Source organism: Triticum urartu, chromosome 6A (assembly GCF_056163025.1).
Source record: "Triticum urartu cultivar PI428250 chromosome 6A, HENAU_Tu73, whole genome shotgun sequence".
Lineage (NCBI taxonomy): Eukaryota > Viridiplantae > Streptophyta > Magnoliopsida > Poales > Poaceae > Triticum > Triticum urartu.
The window spans coordinates 452,013,957-452,027,483 of record NC_141878.1 but is presented as its reverse complement, the minus strand read 5'-3'; the positions used below and the strand labels follow the sequence as shown (position 1 = coordinate 452,027,483).

Below are 13,527 nucleotides of genomic sequence, written 5' to 3'. Positions count from 1 at the left end.
AACCCCTAGTATGATTACAATGTGGTGCAAAAAGGCTAAAAAGATTATATGAGGAAATGCACTATCAAGTTCCCCCACACTTAAATCTTTGCTTGTCCTCAAGCAAAGGAATATGACAAGAGCAAGATTGTGAACAGTGAGCTGACTAGAGAATGCCAAGTGAAGTAGATCTTCAAACAAAGCATGCTTTGAACTTTGCTAGTGAAAACCAATGGTTAAGAGTGCTACAAAGCAGTAGGATACTAGTAAGCATGACCATTTTAAACTTTTACAATGATAAAAGAAGATCAACAAGTTTAAGTGATGATTGTGCCAAATGGTTCCTAAAGAGAGCATGATCCTGAGAACAAAAGGAACTTGAATTAAATCACTTATTTGCAGAAATATAACATTGTGGTTGAACCACTTATTAAATTTGAAGGAAGTAATGATAATATTTTATCAGTTGCACCGAAGGAACATACCACTCATCCTGAGAACATGGTATACACCTGGCTCGACCAATTATAAGTTATTTTGTTTGTCTCCCCAAAGGAACATACCACTGATCCCAAGAACATGGTATACACCTGGTTCGACAATTATAGCATTTTTTAATATAATTAACTCCTATCCGATCCAACCAGATTTCACAAGCCACCAATCCAGGGAACATGACATGCTACTGTTAGGTAAGATCAGATAATTATTTATTCATTATTACTAATTTAAAAATTGAATACAAAAGGGAACAAGAATCATCACTCATCCAGGTCGGTTCATATACTACCGATCCAGGGAACATAGTATGTGATACGTCCATTTTGCATCATGCTTTTATATCGATATTTATCGCATTATGGACTGTTATTTCACTTTATGTCACAATACTTATGGCTATTCTCTCTTATTTTGCAACGTTTACATAAGGAGGGAGAATGCCGGCAGCTAGAATTCTGGGCTGGAAAAGGAGCAAATATTAGAGACCTATTCTGCGCAACTCCAAAAGTCCTGAAACTCCACGAAACGTCTTAAAATAAATAAAGAAAAATCCTCGCCAAAGATGAAGGCCAGGGGGCCCACACCCTGCTCACGAGGGTGCCCCCCCTAGGGCGCGCCACCTACCTCATGGTCCCCCTGGTGGCTCTTCGACGCCCATCTTCTCCTATATGAAGTCTTTCAATGAGAAAAAAATAGGAAGGAACTTTTCGGGACGAGACTCCGCCGCCACAAGGCGGAACCTTGGCGGATCCAATCTAGAGCTCCGGCAGAGCTGTTCTGCCGGGGATACTTCCCTCCGGGAGGGGGAAATCATCACCATTGTCATCACCAAAGCTCCTCTCATCAGGAGAGGGCAATCTCCATCAACATCTTCACCAGCACCATCTCATCTCCAAACCCTAGTTCATCTCTTGTATCCAATTCTTGTCTCAAAGTCCGGGATTGGTGCTAGTAGGTTGCTAGTAGTGTTGATTACTCCTTGTAGTTGATGCTAGTTGGTTTATTTGGTGGAAGATCATATGTTCAGATCCTATATGCATATTATTACCCCTCTGATTATGAACATGAATATGCTTTGTGAGTAATTACGTTCGTTCCTGAGGACAAGGGAGAAGTCTTGCTATTAGTAGTCATGTGAATTTGGTATTCGTTTGATATTAAGATGTATGTTGTCTAGCCTCTAGTGGTGTTATGTGAACGTCAACTACATAACACTTCACCATTATTTGGGCCTAGAGGAAGGCATTGAGAAGTAATAAGTAGATGATGGGTTGCTAGAGTGACAGAAGCTTAAACCCTAGTTTATGCGTTGCTTCGTAAGGGGCTGATTTGGATCCATATGTTACATGCTATGGTTAGGTTTACCTTAATACTTTTGTTGTAGTTGCGAATGCTTGCAATAGAGGTTAATCATAAGTGGGATGCTTATTCAAGTAAGAACAGCACCCAAGCACCGGTCCACCCACATATCAAATTATCAAAGTATCGAACGCGAATCATATGAACCTGATGAAAACTAGCTTGATGATATTCCCATGTGTCCTCGGGAGCGCTTTTCCTATTATAAGAGTTTGTTCCGGCTTGTCCTTTGCTACAAAAGGATTGGGCCATCTTGCTGCACTTTAATTACTTTTGTTACTTGTTGCTCGTTACGATCTATCTTATCACAAAACTATCTGTTACCACTTATTTCAGTACTTGCAGAGAATACCTTGCTGAAAACCGCTTATCATTTCCTTCTGCTCCTCGTTGGGTTCGACACTCTTACTTATTGAAAGGACTACGATAGATCCCCTATACTTGTGGGTCATCAAGACTCTTTTCTGGCGCTGTTGCCGGGGAGTGTAGCACCTTTGGTAGGTGGAATTTGGTAAGGAAAAATTTATATAGTGTGCTGAAATTTACTATCACTTGTTACTATGGAAAGTAATTCTCTAAGGGGCTTGTTCGGGGTATATTCACCCCGTCCAGTAGAGCAAAGAGTTGCTCCTCAACCTACTGAACCTATTGAAAATGAAACTCCTTTTGAATTTCCTTCGGTTATGATGGAAAAACTGCTAGCTAACCCTTTTACAGGAGATGGAACAAAGCATCCTGATGAGCACTTAATATATGTGGATGAAGTTTGTGGATTATTTAAGCTTGCAGGTATACCCGATGATGTTGCTAAGAAGAAGGTCTTCCCTTTATCTTTGAAGGGAGACGCATTGATATGGTATAGGCTATGTGATGATATGAGATCATGGGACTATAAAAGATTGAAGCTGGAATTTCATCGAAAGTATTACCCTATGCATCTTGTTCATCGTGATCGCAATTATATATATAATTCCTGGCCTCGCGAAGGAGAAAGCATCGCTCAAGCTTAGGGTAGGCTTAAATCAATGTTATATTCATGCCCCAATCATGAGCTCTCAAGAGAAATGATTATTCTAAATTTATATGCTCGGCTTTCTAACAACAATCGCACCATGCTCGATACTTCTTGTGCTGGCTCTTTTATGATGAAGACTACTGAATTCAGATGGAATTTATTGGATGGAATTAAATGCAACTCTGAAGATTGGGACCTCGACGAAGGTAAGGAGTCAGGTATGACACCTAAGTTTGATTGTGTTATATCTTTTATGGATACTGATATTTTCCGTAAGTTTAGCACTAAATATGGACTTGACTCTGAGATAGTAGCTTCTTTCTGTGAATATTTTGCTACTTATGTTGATCTCCCTAAGGAGAAGCGGTTTAAATATCATCCTCCCATAGAAGTAAAAGTAGATTCACCTATTAAAGTTGAAGAAAAGACTGTCACTTATAATGATCCTATTGTTCCTACTTCTTATATTGAGAAACCACCTTTCCCTGTTAGGATAAATGATCATGCTAAAGCTTCAATTGTTGTTCGTAAAAGCAATATTAGAACTTATACACCTCCTGAGCAAGTCAAAGTAGAACCTAATATTTCTATTGTTAAAGATCTCTTGTCTGATAATATTGATGGGCATGTTATTCAATTCGAAGGTGAAACTGCTAGAATTGCTAAACCTTGTGATAAAGATAAACATAGACCTGTGGTAGGCATGCCTGTTATTTCTGTTAAAATAGGAGATCATTGTTATCATGGCTTATGTGATATGGGTGCTAGTGCTAGTGTAATACCTATTGACTTATATGAAGAAATTAAGAATGAAATTGCACCTGTTGAGTTAGAAGATATTGATGTTACTATTAAACTTGCCAATAGAGATACTATTTCACCAATTGGAATTGTTAGAGATGTTGAAGTCTTGTGTAGGAAAACTAAATATCCTGCTGATTTTCTTGTTCTAGGTTCCCCACAAGATAGCTTTTGTCCCATTATATTTGGTAGACCCTTCTTAAATACTGTCAATGCTACCATAGACTGCACAAAGAATGTTGTTACTATTGGATTGGATGATATGGTTCATGAGTTTAATTTCTCTAAATTTAGTAAACAACATCGTGAGGAAGAATTACCTAGTAAGGATGAAATTATTGGTCTTGCTTCTATTGCCGCACCTCCTAGTGATCCTTTAGAACACTATTTGCTAGACCATGAAAATAATATGTTCATGAATGAAAGAAGGGAAATAGATGAAGTATTCTTTAAACAGGAACCTATTCTGCAACACAATTTGCCTGTTGAAATCTTAGGGGATCCTCCTCCACCCAAGGGTGATCCCGAGTTTGAGCTTAAACCTTTGCCTGATAATCTTAAATATGCTTATCTTGATGAAAAGAAGATATATCCTGTTATTATTAGTGCTAACCTTTCAGAGCATGAAGAAGAAAGATTATTGAAAACTCTGAAGAAGCATCGTGCTGCTATTGGATATACTCTTGATGATCTTAAGGGCATTAGTCCCACTCTATGTCAACATAAAATAAATTTGGAAGCAGATGCCAAACCAATTCGTGATCCTCAACGACGTCTGAATCCTAAAATGAAAGAAGTGGTAAGAAAAGAAATACTAAAACTTCTGGAGGCAGGTATAATCTATCCCGTTGCTGATAGTGAGTGGGTAAGTCCTGTCCATTGTGTCCCTAAGAAGGGAGGTATTACTGTTGTTCCTAATGATAAAGATGAATTGATTCCACAAAGAATTATCACAGGTTATAGGTTGGTAATTGATTTCCGCAAATTAAATAAAGCTACGAAGAAAGATCATTACCCCTTACCTTTTATTGATCAAATGCTAGAAAGATTATGCAAACATACACACTATTGCTTTCTAGACGGTTATTTTGGTTTCTCTCAAATACCTGTGTCAGCTAGAGATCAATCAAAGACTACTTTTACATGCCCTTTTGCTACTTTTGCTTATAGACGTATGCCTTTTGGTTTATGTAATGCACCTGCTACCTTTCAAAGATGCATGATGGCTATATTCTCTGACTTTTGTGAAAAGATTTGTGAGGTTTTCATGGATGACTTTTTCGTATGTGGTTCCTCTTTTGATGATTGCTTGAGCAATCTTGATCGAGTTTTGCAGAGATGTGAGGAAACTAATCTTGTCTTGAATTGGGAAAAGTGCCACTTTATGGTTAATGAAGGTATTGTCTTGGGGCATAAAGTTTCTGAAAGAGGTATTGAAGTCGATAAAGCCAAGGTCGATGCTATTGAAAATATGCCATGTCCCAAGGACATCAAAGGTATAAGAAGTTTCCTTGGTCACGCCGGATTTTACAGGAGATTCATTAAGGACTTCTCAAAAATTTCTCGGCCTCTGACTAATTTATTGCAAAAAGACATACCATTTGTCTTTGATGATGATTGTGTAGAAGCATTTGAAATACTTAAGAAAGCATTAGTCACTGCACCTATTGTTCAGCCACCTGATTGGAACCTACCCTTTGAAATTATGTGTGATGCTAGTGATTATGCTGTAGATGCTGTTCTAGGGCAAAGAGTTGATAAGAAATTAAATGTTATTCATTATGCTAGTAAGACTCTAGACAATGCTCAAAGAAATTATGCTACTACTGAAAAAGAGCTTTTAGCAGTTGTATTTGCTTGTGATAAGTTCAGATCTTATATTGTTGATTCTAAAGTAACTATTCAAACAGATCATGCTGCTATTAAATACCTTATGGAAAAGAAAGATGCTAAACCTAGACTTATTAGATGGGTTCTCTTGCTACAAGAATTTGATTTGCATATTGTTGATAGAAAGGGAGCTAAGAACCCCGTTGCAGACAACTTGTCTAGGTTAGAAAATATTCTTGATGACCCACTACCTATTAATGATAGCTTTCCTGATGAACAATTAAATGTTATAAGTACTTCTCGTAGTACTCCATGGTATGCTGATTACGCTAATTATATTGTTGCTAAGTTTATACCACCTAGCTTCACATACCAGCAAAAGAAAAAGTTCTTCTATGATTTGAGACATTACTTTTGGGATTACCCACATCTTTATAAAGAAGTAGTAGATGATGTTATTAGATGTTGTGTACCTGAGCATGAACAGGAACAGATCCTACGCAAGTGTCATTCCGAGTCTTATGGAGGACACCACGCTGGAGATAGAACTGCACATAAGGTATTGCAATCTGGTTTCTATTGGCCTACTCTCTTCAAGGCTGCCCATAAGTTTGTCTTGTCTTGTGATGAATGTCAAAGAATTGGTAATATTAGTAGACGTCAAGAAATGCCTATGAATTATTCTCTTGTTATTGAACCATTTGATGTTTGGGGCTTTGATTATATGGGACCTTTTCCTGCCTCTAATGGTACACACATATTCTAGTTGCTATTGATTACGTTACTAAGTGGGTAGAAGCTATTCCAACTAGTAGTGCTGATCATAACACTTCTATTAAAATGCTTAAAGAAGTTATTTTTCCAAGGTTTGGAGTCCCTAGATATTTAATGACTGATGGTGGTTCACACTTTATTCATGGTGCTTTCTGTAAAATGCTTGCTAAATATGATGTTAATCATAGAATTGCATCTCCTTATCACCCTCAGTCTAGTGGTCAAGTAGAGTTGAGCAATAGAGAGCTCAAATTAATTTTGCAAAAGACTGTTAATAGGTCTAGAAAGAATTGGTCCAAGAAACTTGATGATGCATTATGGGCTTATAGAACTGCATACAAAAATCCTATGGGTATGTCTCCGTATAAAATGGTTTATGGAAAAGCATGTCACTTACCTCTCGAACTAGAACATAAGGCATATTGGGCTATTAAAGAGCTTAACTATGATTTAAACTTGCCGGTGAGAAGAGGTTATTTGATATTAGCTCACTTGATGAATGGAGAAGCCAAGCTTATGAAAATGCCAAGTTGTTTAAAGAAAAAGTTAAAATATGGCATGACAAAAGGATACAAAAGCATGAGTTTAATGTAGGTGATTATGTATTGCTATACAACTCTCATTTAAGATTTTTTGCAGGAAAACTTCTCTCTAAATGGGAAGCCCCTATGTTATCGAAGAGGTCTATCGTTCCGATGCCATAAAGATCAACAACTTTGAAGGCACAAATCCGAAGGTGGTAAACGGTCAAAGAATCAAACATTATATCTCAGGTAATCCCATAAATGTTGAAACCAATATTATTGAAACCGTAACCCCGGAGGAATACATAAGAGACACTTTCCGGAGCGTTTCAGACCCCGAAAAGGAATAGGTATGTGGTACGGTAAGTAAACCGACTCCAAAACAATTTTTAAGGCAATATTTCTCCGTTTTGGAATATTTAGAAAAATAAAAAATAAGTAGCAGTCCGGGAAGGACACGAGGGCCCCACAAGGGTGGTGGGCGCGCCCTACCCCCCTGGGAGCACCCCCTACCTCGTGAGCACCTCGTGTGCCTTTCGGACTCCGTTTTCTTGCACGATACGTATTTTGGTCGGTAAAAATTCATTATATAACCTCCTGAAGGTTTTGACTCCCGTATCACGCAAACCTCCTCTGCTCCTGTTTCAAGTTGTTTTCTGTCAGGGTTTTCCAGGATAGGCATCATGTCGTCTCCCTCCTCCAAAAATGGTGACAATGATGCTTGGCTAATGAAGATAGATCTGAAGAGGGAAGAACCCACGAGGGTCAACAAGGATGAAAGGATCAAGAAGGCCACGGAGGATCAAGCTCTAGCAGCAAAAGACACCCTCCAACTTGATCACAATCTTCTCACCCCAACTGAGATCGAAGCTTTCAAGATGATTGAGTTAGCTCGTATACAAAACAAGTATCTCAGAGAAGAAAATATTTTGTTGAAGGAGCATATTGTTGCACTCAAGGGCATTATTCGCAAGCTGGAGGACCTCTTACGCTCGATGTGCGATTATCCGTCACCGCCACCTTCTTCACCAACCAAGGAGACATAATCACATGGGTATGGGCACTCCCCTTGGCAACTGCCAAGCTTGGGGGAGGTGCCCCGGTATCATATCGTATCACAATCACAACTCCTATCTTTACCGTTTTTCTTAGTTCGATCCTATTAGTAGTATCTTGATCTAGTAGAATAAAGTTCATGGCATGATCTAGTTTTGAGTTTGCTTTATGATGTCTCTATGTAATCGAGTCCGTGAGCTATATATAATAAAGATTAGTAGAGGCTCTAGCAGCAGAGCAAGAGAAGAAGGAGGCAGCAGCAGGAGGTTAGAGAAGGAAGAAGCAGCAGTAGGAAGACAAGAAGGGCCAAGGACGTGGCAAGGGAGATGCAGCAGTAGAGGCGTGGGGAAGAAGAGAAGCAGCGGGGGCGAATCAAGAGGGAGGAGCAGCAAGAGAGAGAGGGAAAAGTGGAAGTGGTCGATGGCGCCGGCGTGGGTTGCTGGTGGTTCGGGGTTCAGGTGGCGGCGCTGATGGTGGATGGTGCAGCGGTGGTGGTGGGTGATGGATGGATGGATGGTGATGATGAAGTGGTGCAGCAGCAGCTAGTGGTGGGGGGTGCTGTTGGCGCGGGGGCGCGCCGCCACGCCGTCCTGGCCATAGCGGTGGCCGGAGGTGGAGAGGGAGTCGGGGGAGAGAGATGGAGATGCCAAGCCCAAAGGAGATCGATGGTTGCCGCTAGGGATTTGATCCCGTCCTCTGATCTGCCAGTTTTGTTCTTTTGCCCTTCCACTTCTCTTCTCTCTTCACAAGATGATCCCTCCAACTTTAGCTTTACCCCTCTGGTTACTTCTTTTCTTCACGGCCGGGTCCCTCCGTAAGTTACAGCAACCATAGTTTCTTGACACTCTCCATTATAGAAGGATTTTGGTCCTTTTCGCCCTTTTCTGCAAAACATGGAGGAGTGTTGTAAATGTAGCATAATGGTTGTATTTGAATATTTCTAAAGTAAATAATGTGAAAATACGATTACAATGTAGTGCAAAAAGGCTAAAAAGATTATATGAGGAAATGCACTATCAAGTTCCCCCACACTTAAATCTTTGCTTGTCCTCGAGCAAAGGAATATGACAAGAGCAAGATTGTGAACAGTGAGCTGACTAGAGAATGCCAAGTGAAGTAGATCTCCAAACAAAGCATGCTTTGAACTTTGCTAGTGAAAATCAATGGTTAAGAGTGCTACAAAGCAGTAGGATACTAGTAAGCATGACCATTTTAAACTTTTACAATGATAAAAGAAGATCAACAAGTTTAAGTGATGACTGTGCCAAATGGTTCATAAAGAGAGCATGATCCTGAGAACAAAAGGAACTTGAATTAAATCACTTATTTGCAGAAATATAACATTGTGGTTGAACCACTTATTAAATTTGAAGGAAGTAATGATAATATTTTATCAGTCGCACCGAAGGAACATACCACTGATCCTGAGAACATGGTATACACCTGGCTCGACCAATTATAAGTTTTTTTGTTTGTCTCCCCAAAGGAACATACCACCGATCCCAAGAACATGGTATACACCTGGTTCGACAATTATAGCATTTTTTAATATAATTAACTCCTATCCGATCCAACCAGATTTCACAAGCCACCGATCCAGGGAACATGACATGCTACTGTTAGGTAAGATCAGATAATTATTTATTCATTATTACTAATTTAACAAATGAATACAAAAAGGGAACAAGAATCATCACTCATCCAGGTCTGGCTCACATACTACCGATCCAGGGAACATAGCATGCTAGTCCATAGTGGTGAGTGATTGCTCTCAATGGGAACACACTTGGCACAAATACATCATCTGAACATAGTGATCTAGGTGTATCAAAGTAAATGCAGAAAGTGATAAAGTTTACTAGTGCACTAGGGATTTGAGCACTCAAACCTAATAGTTCTCACTAATTTCAGCAAAGCAATCATTGTATAAATCACTAGTTTACAAGGCATTCAACAATCAGTTCTCATGTTCACATCAAGCACAATATGTCAAAAAAATCAGTGGGATATCATTTAAGAAATGGCCTAAGCAACTCAAATATCAAATGATTTAAACATTATCAATGAATGATATATTCAGATTGGGGTCATGAAACAACTCATCATGCTTTGATCATGTAGCACTCGCTTGATCACTCTCTAAGCTGCAGCTCTTCTCCTTTGCTTCCTCGTGCATGCTCCATCTTCACTCTTCTTCCTGTGTGCCCCTTGATTCTCCTCATCGCCATGCTCTGACTCCACCGGGATCCCAAGGGATGTCACCTCGAACCTGGTCAGCATGTATTGATTCATGCACAAGCAGAAACCTGAAATAGGACTCACACAAACAACGACTACAAGTGATAGGGTAGATGCCCTCTAAGTCGTCAATCGAATATCCAATTGTATAAGCATAGGAATATAGAACATGATGAGTATGATAAAATCAGCAAGCGCAATACTAACATGAGGATGATATTTATCATTAAGCATAGGTCTAGCATGAGGAAAATAAGTGTCATCATCATAAATGAGAGAAATGCCAATAACATAGTATGTATGATCATGTTCAAGCAAACATTTTTTTCAAGTCTAGCTTAATTGATGGTATCATGCAATGCAAAATAGTGGCAAACAGATCATATGGACGCATGTCATCAAGAGGATTAGATAAACCTGCTACATCACGCTCTTGTATGACAATAGGCAAATGAATTTCTGGTTCTTCATATTCAACTACAACAGCTTCTCTCCTTCTTCGGGAGTGGTAGACATTGGATCTTCAACTTGTTCATTTGGTTATTCAAGCTCTGGATCATCTTGTGCCTTGGCTTTGAGAATTTCTTCTTGGATCTGAAGTATCTCTTCCTCTGGACTCTCGCTATCTTGCTCAGTTGAATGTGAAGGTGTTGGAACCTCACACACCTCAAGGGATATCCCAGCAACACTCAACTCAAGGAGGGAAGAGATAGTACTGCCAGCGTTGATGTTCTTCTCAATCTTCCTTACTTCTTCCACTAGCTCTTTTCCACTCTTGATCTTCTTCATTTCCTCTAGTATCACCGGCCTAATTGGATCATCTTCAGCACTCCAAGTGAACTCGAGACTAAGCAATGTGAGCTTGTGTATATCATCAAAGTCATCTTGTGTGGGCACTTGTGCATGAGATTGCTCAACAGGTGATGGAGTTGTTGGTTGACCAAGTGGAGGACCATTTAACTCCATTGGACACATCTCCTGGTGTTGAGGTATATGAGTAGGAGGTGAATAAAATTGTTGTGGTGCATAGTTGTTGCTCTCCTCTTCATACCTAAATCCCTGCATATGATTACTAGAACCAAACGGTGAGATCTCAAGGTTGTTTCTCCCATATGACATATTCTGGTTCTCAGGCCACCCATATGAGTAATTGTTTTGGTATGAGCTAGGCTCTGGGGCGAAGCTCATGCCATAACAATCGGGAGAGTGAGAGTAACCACGCTGACATTCAGCGGGTGAGTGGCCCTAAAATCCACAAATATGGCATGTAGGAGCAACATAAGGATGACCTCTAGAATAAGGATCATAAGAGCTAGGACTATCCTCAAAAACTACTTCTCGCTGCCGAACTAAATCATCTAATCGATGGGAAATCTTACTTATCAGTTCTTGAATAGTTTCTGTGCAGTTTGTAGTGTTCCTTGCATCTCCGAGACAATCTGAATAATATGCCATAACCGAGTAGATAGCACTAACCCGTAAAAGGAAAAGAAAACAAAAAGATACTAGCTAGAACAGGGGTTAGTGGTTAGAGATATATCACGAATATATGGGACAAACTAGAAAAAGAAGAAAAACCTAGTCTATAGCCTAACACAATCGCATGACGCTAGTCCCCGGCAACGGCGCCAAAATGATCAAATGTAAGTACAATGGGTTTTCATGCCCAAACTGCGAGTGTCGTGTTCTCCACAGGGACTAGGCGACGGCGGCTATGCTCGGCTAAAGCTAGGTAACATGATATTGTGTGATGAAGACAGGAAATAAACCTAACTCTAACAAGGATCATCAACAAAGGAAATGATAAAGAAGCAAAGGGAGGTTCAGATTATCTTCAACAATCTTTTTGGTATTTTCGTAATGCTTGAGAAATTAAGATACTAATACAAGCTATTATCAATGACAAGAGAAGTTAAAGGACATGAACATAACACACACATATATGTATATTTATATAACACTGGTACTAGAGCTAACACATGGACTATAAAATGGAACAAATTAGATGAACACACACTTACAAAAATACGAATGTGGTATTACAGGGCACTGTTCTAATACTCGCCGATGAACAAAATCAGTACTATTGTACTAAACAAGCACATGTCTGAAACTGAACATGTCATAGCATTATTATATAGTTACGAGTATGAACCAATAGAAAGTTGCAAGCACTAGTCAAATATGAATATTACATTCGATCTCAAGTCTACAGAAATTTAGAGAGAGGGAGATGGAAGCACCAGGAGGTTGAGGGTGAAGACGTAGAAGGAGCGCAACAAGAGAGGAGGAGCAGGAGGTTGGGAATCAGCAGCAGGTTCAGAGAAGGAAACAGCAGGAGGTTGAGGGAGAAGTAGTAGCAGCAGGTTGGGTTAAGGGAAGGTCAAGAGAAGTAGCAACCAGCTAGAGATGGGGCGTGAGGGAGGAGCAGCAGCAGGTGGAAGAGATAAGTAGCAGCAGGGGCGTGAGAGGAGCAGCAGCAAGTTGGAGGTTGAGAGGAGTAGCAGTTTTCTGGTTCAGAGAAGATTAGGAGGAGCAACAGAGCAAGAGAAGAAGGAGGCAACAGTAGGAGGTTGGAGAAGGAAGAAGCATCAGTAGGAAGACAAGAAGGGCCAGGGACGTGGCAAGGGAGAGAAGCAGTAGAGGCGTGGGGAAGAAGAGAAGCAACAGGGGCGAAGCAAGAGGGAGGAGCAGCAAGAGAGAGAGAGAGGGAAAAGTGGAAGTGGTGGATGGCGCCGGCGTGGGTTGCTGGTGGTTCGGGGTTTAGGTGGCGGCGCTGATGGTGGATGGTGCAGCGGTGGCGCTGGGTGATGGATGGATGGATGGCGATGATGAAGTGGTGGAGCAGCAGCTAGTGGTGGGGGGTGCTGTTGGCGCGGTGGCGCGCCGCCACGCCGGCCTGGCTGCAGCGGTGGCCGCAGGTGGAGAGGGAGTCGGGGGAGAGAGATGGAGATGCCAGGCCCAAAGGGGATCGATGGTTGCCGCTAGGGATTTGACCTCCTCCTCTGATCTGCTAGTTTTGCTCTTTTGCCCTTCCACTTCTCTTCTCTCTTCACAAGATGATCTTCCAACTTTAGCTTGACCCCTCTGGTTACTTCTCACTAGTAGAAAAAGGGCCTTTAGTCCCGGTTCATAAGGGCCTTTAGTCCCGGTTCATAAGGGCCTTTAGTCCCGGTTCTGGAACCGGGACTAAAGGGTCGGTACTAAAGCCTCCCCCTTTAGTCCCGGTTCTAACTGGAACCGGGACTAAAGGCCCTCCACGTGGCCGCTGCATGGAGGTCCACCTTTAGTCCCGGTTGGTAACACCAACCGGTACTAAAGGAAATTTTATGATTTTTTTTGATTTTTTTAATTTCAAATTTCTAAATTATTTTAACCTCTAATCTCTAATCACCCCTCATCACTGCTCAATTTAACCTTTAATCTCTAATCACCCCTCATCATTCCAAA

General features: G+C 40.7%; 1 pseudogene; it reads right to left on the bottom strand.

The window, feature by feature from the left end:
• Positions 1 to 9,766: 9,766 nt before the first annotated feature.
• Positions 9,767 to 13,103, bottom strand: LOC147965659 (uncharacterized; annotated as a pseudogene).
• Positions 13,104 to 13,527: the final 424 nt, after the last annotated feature.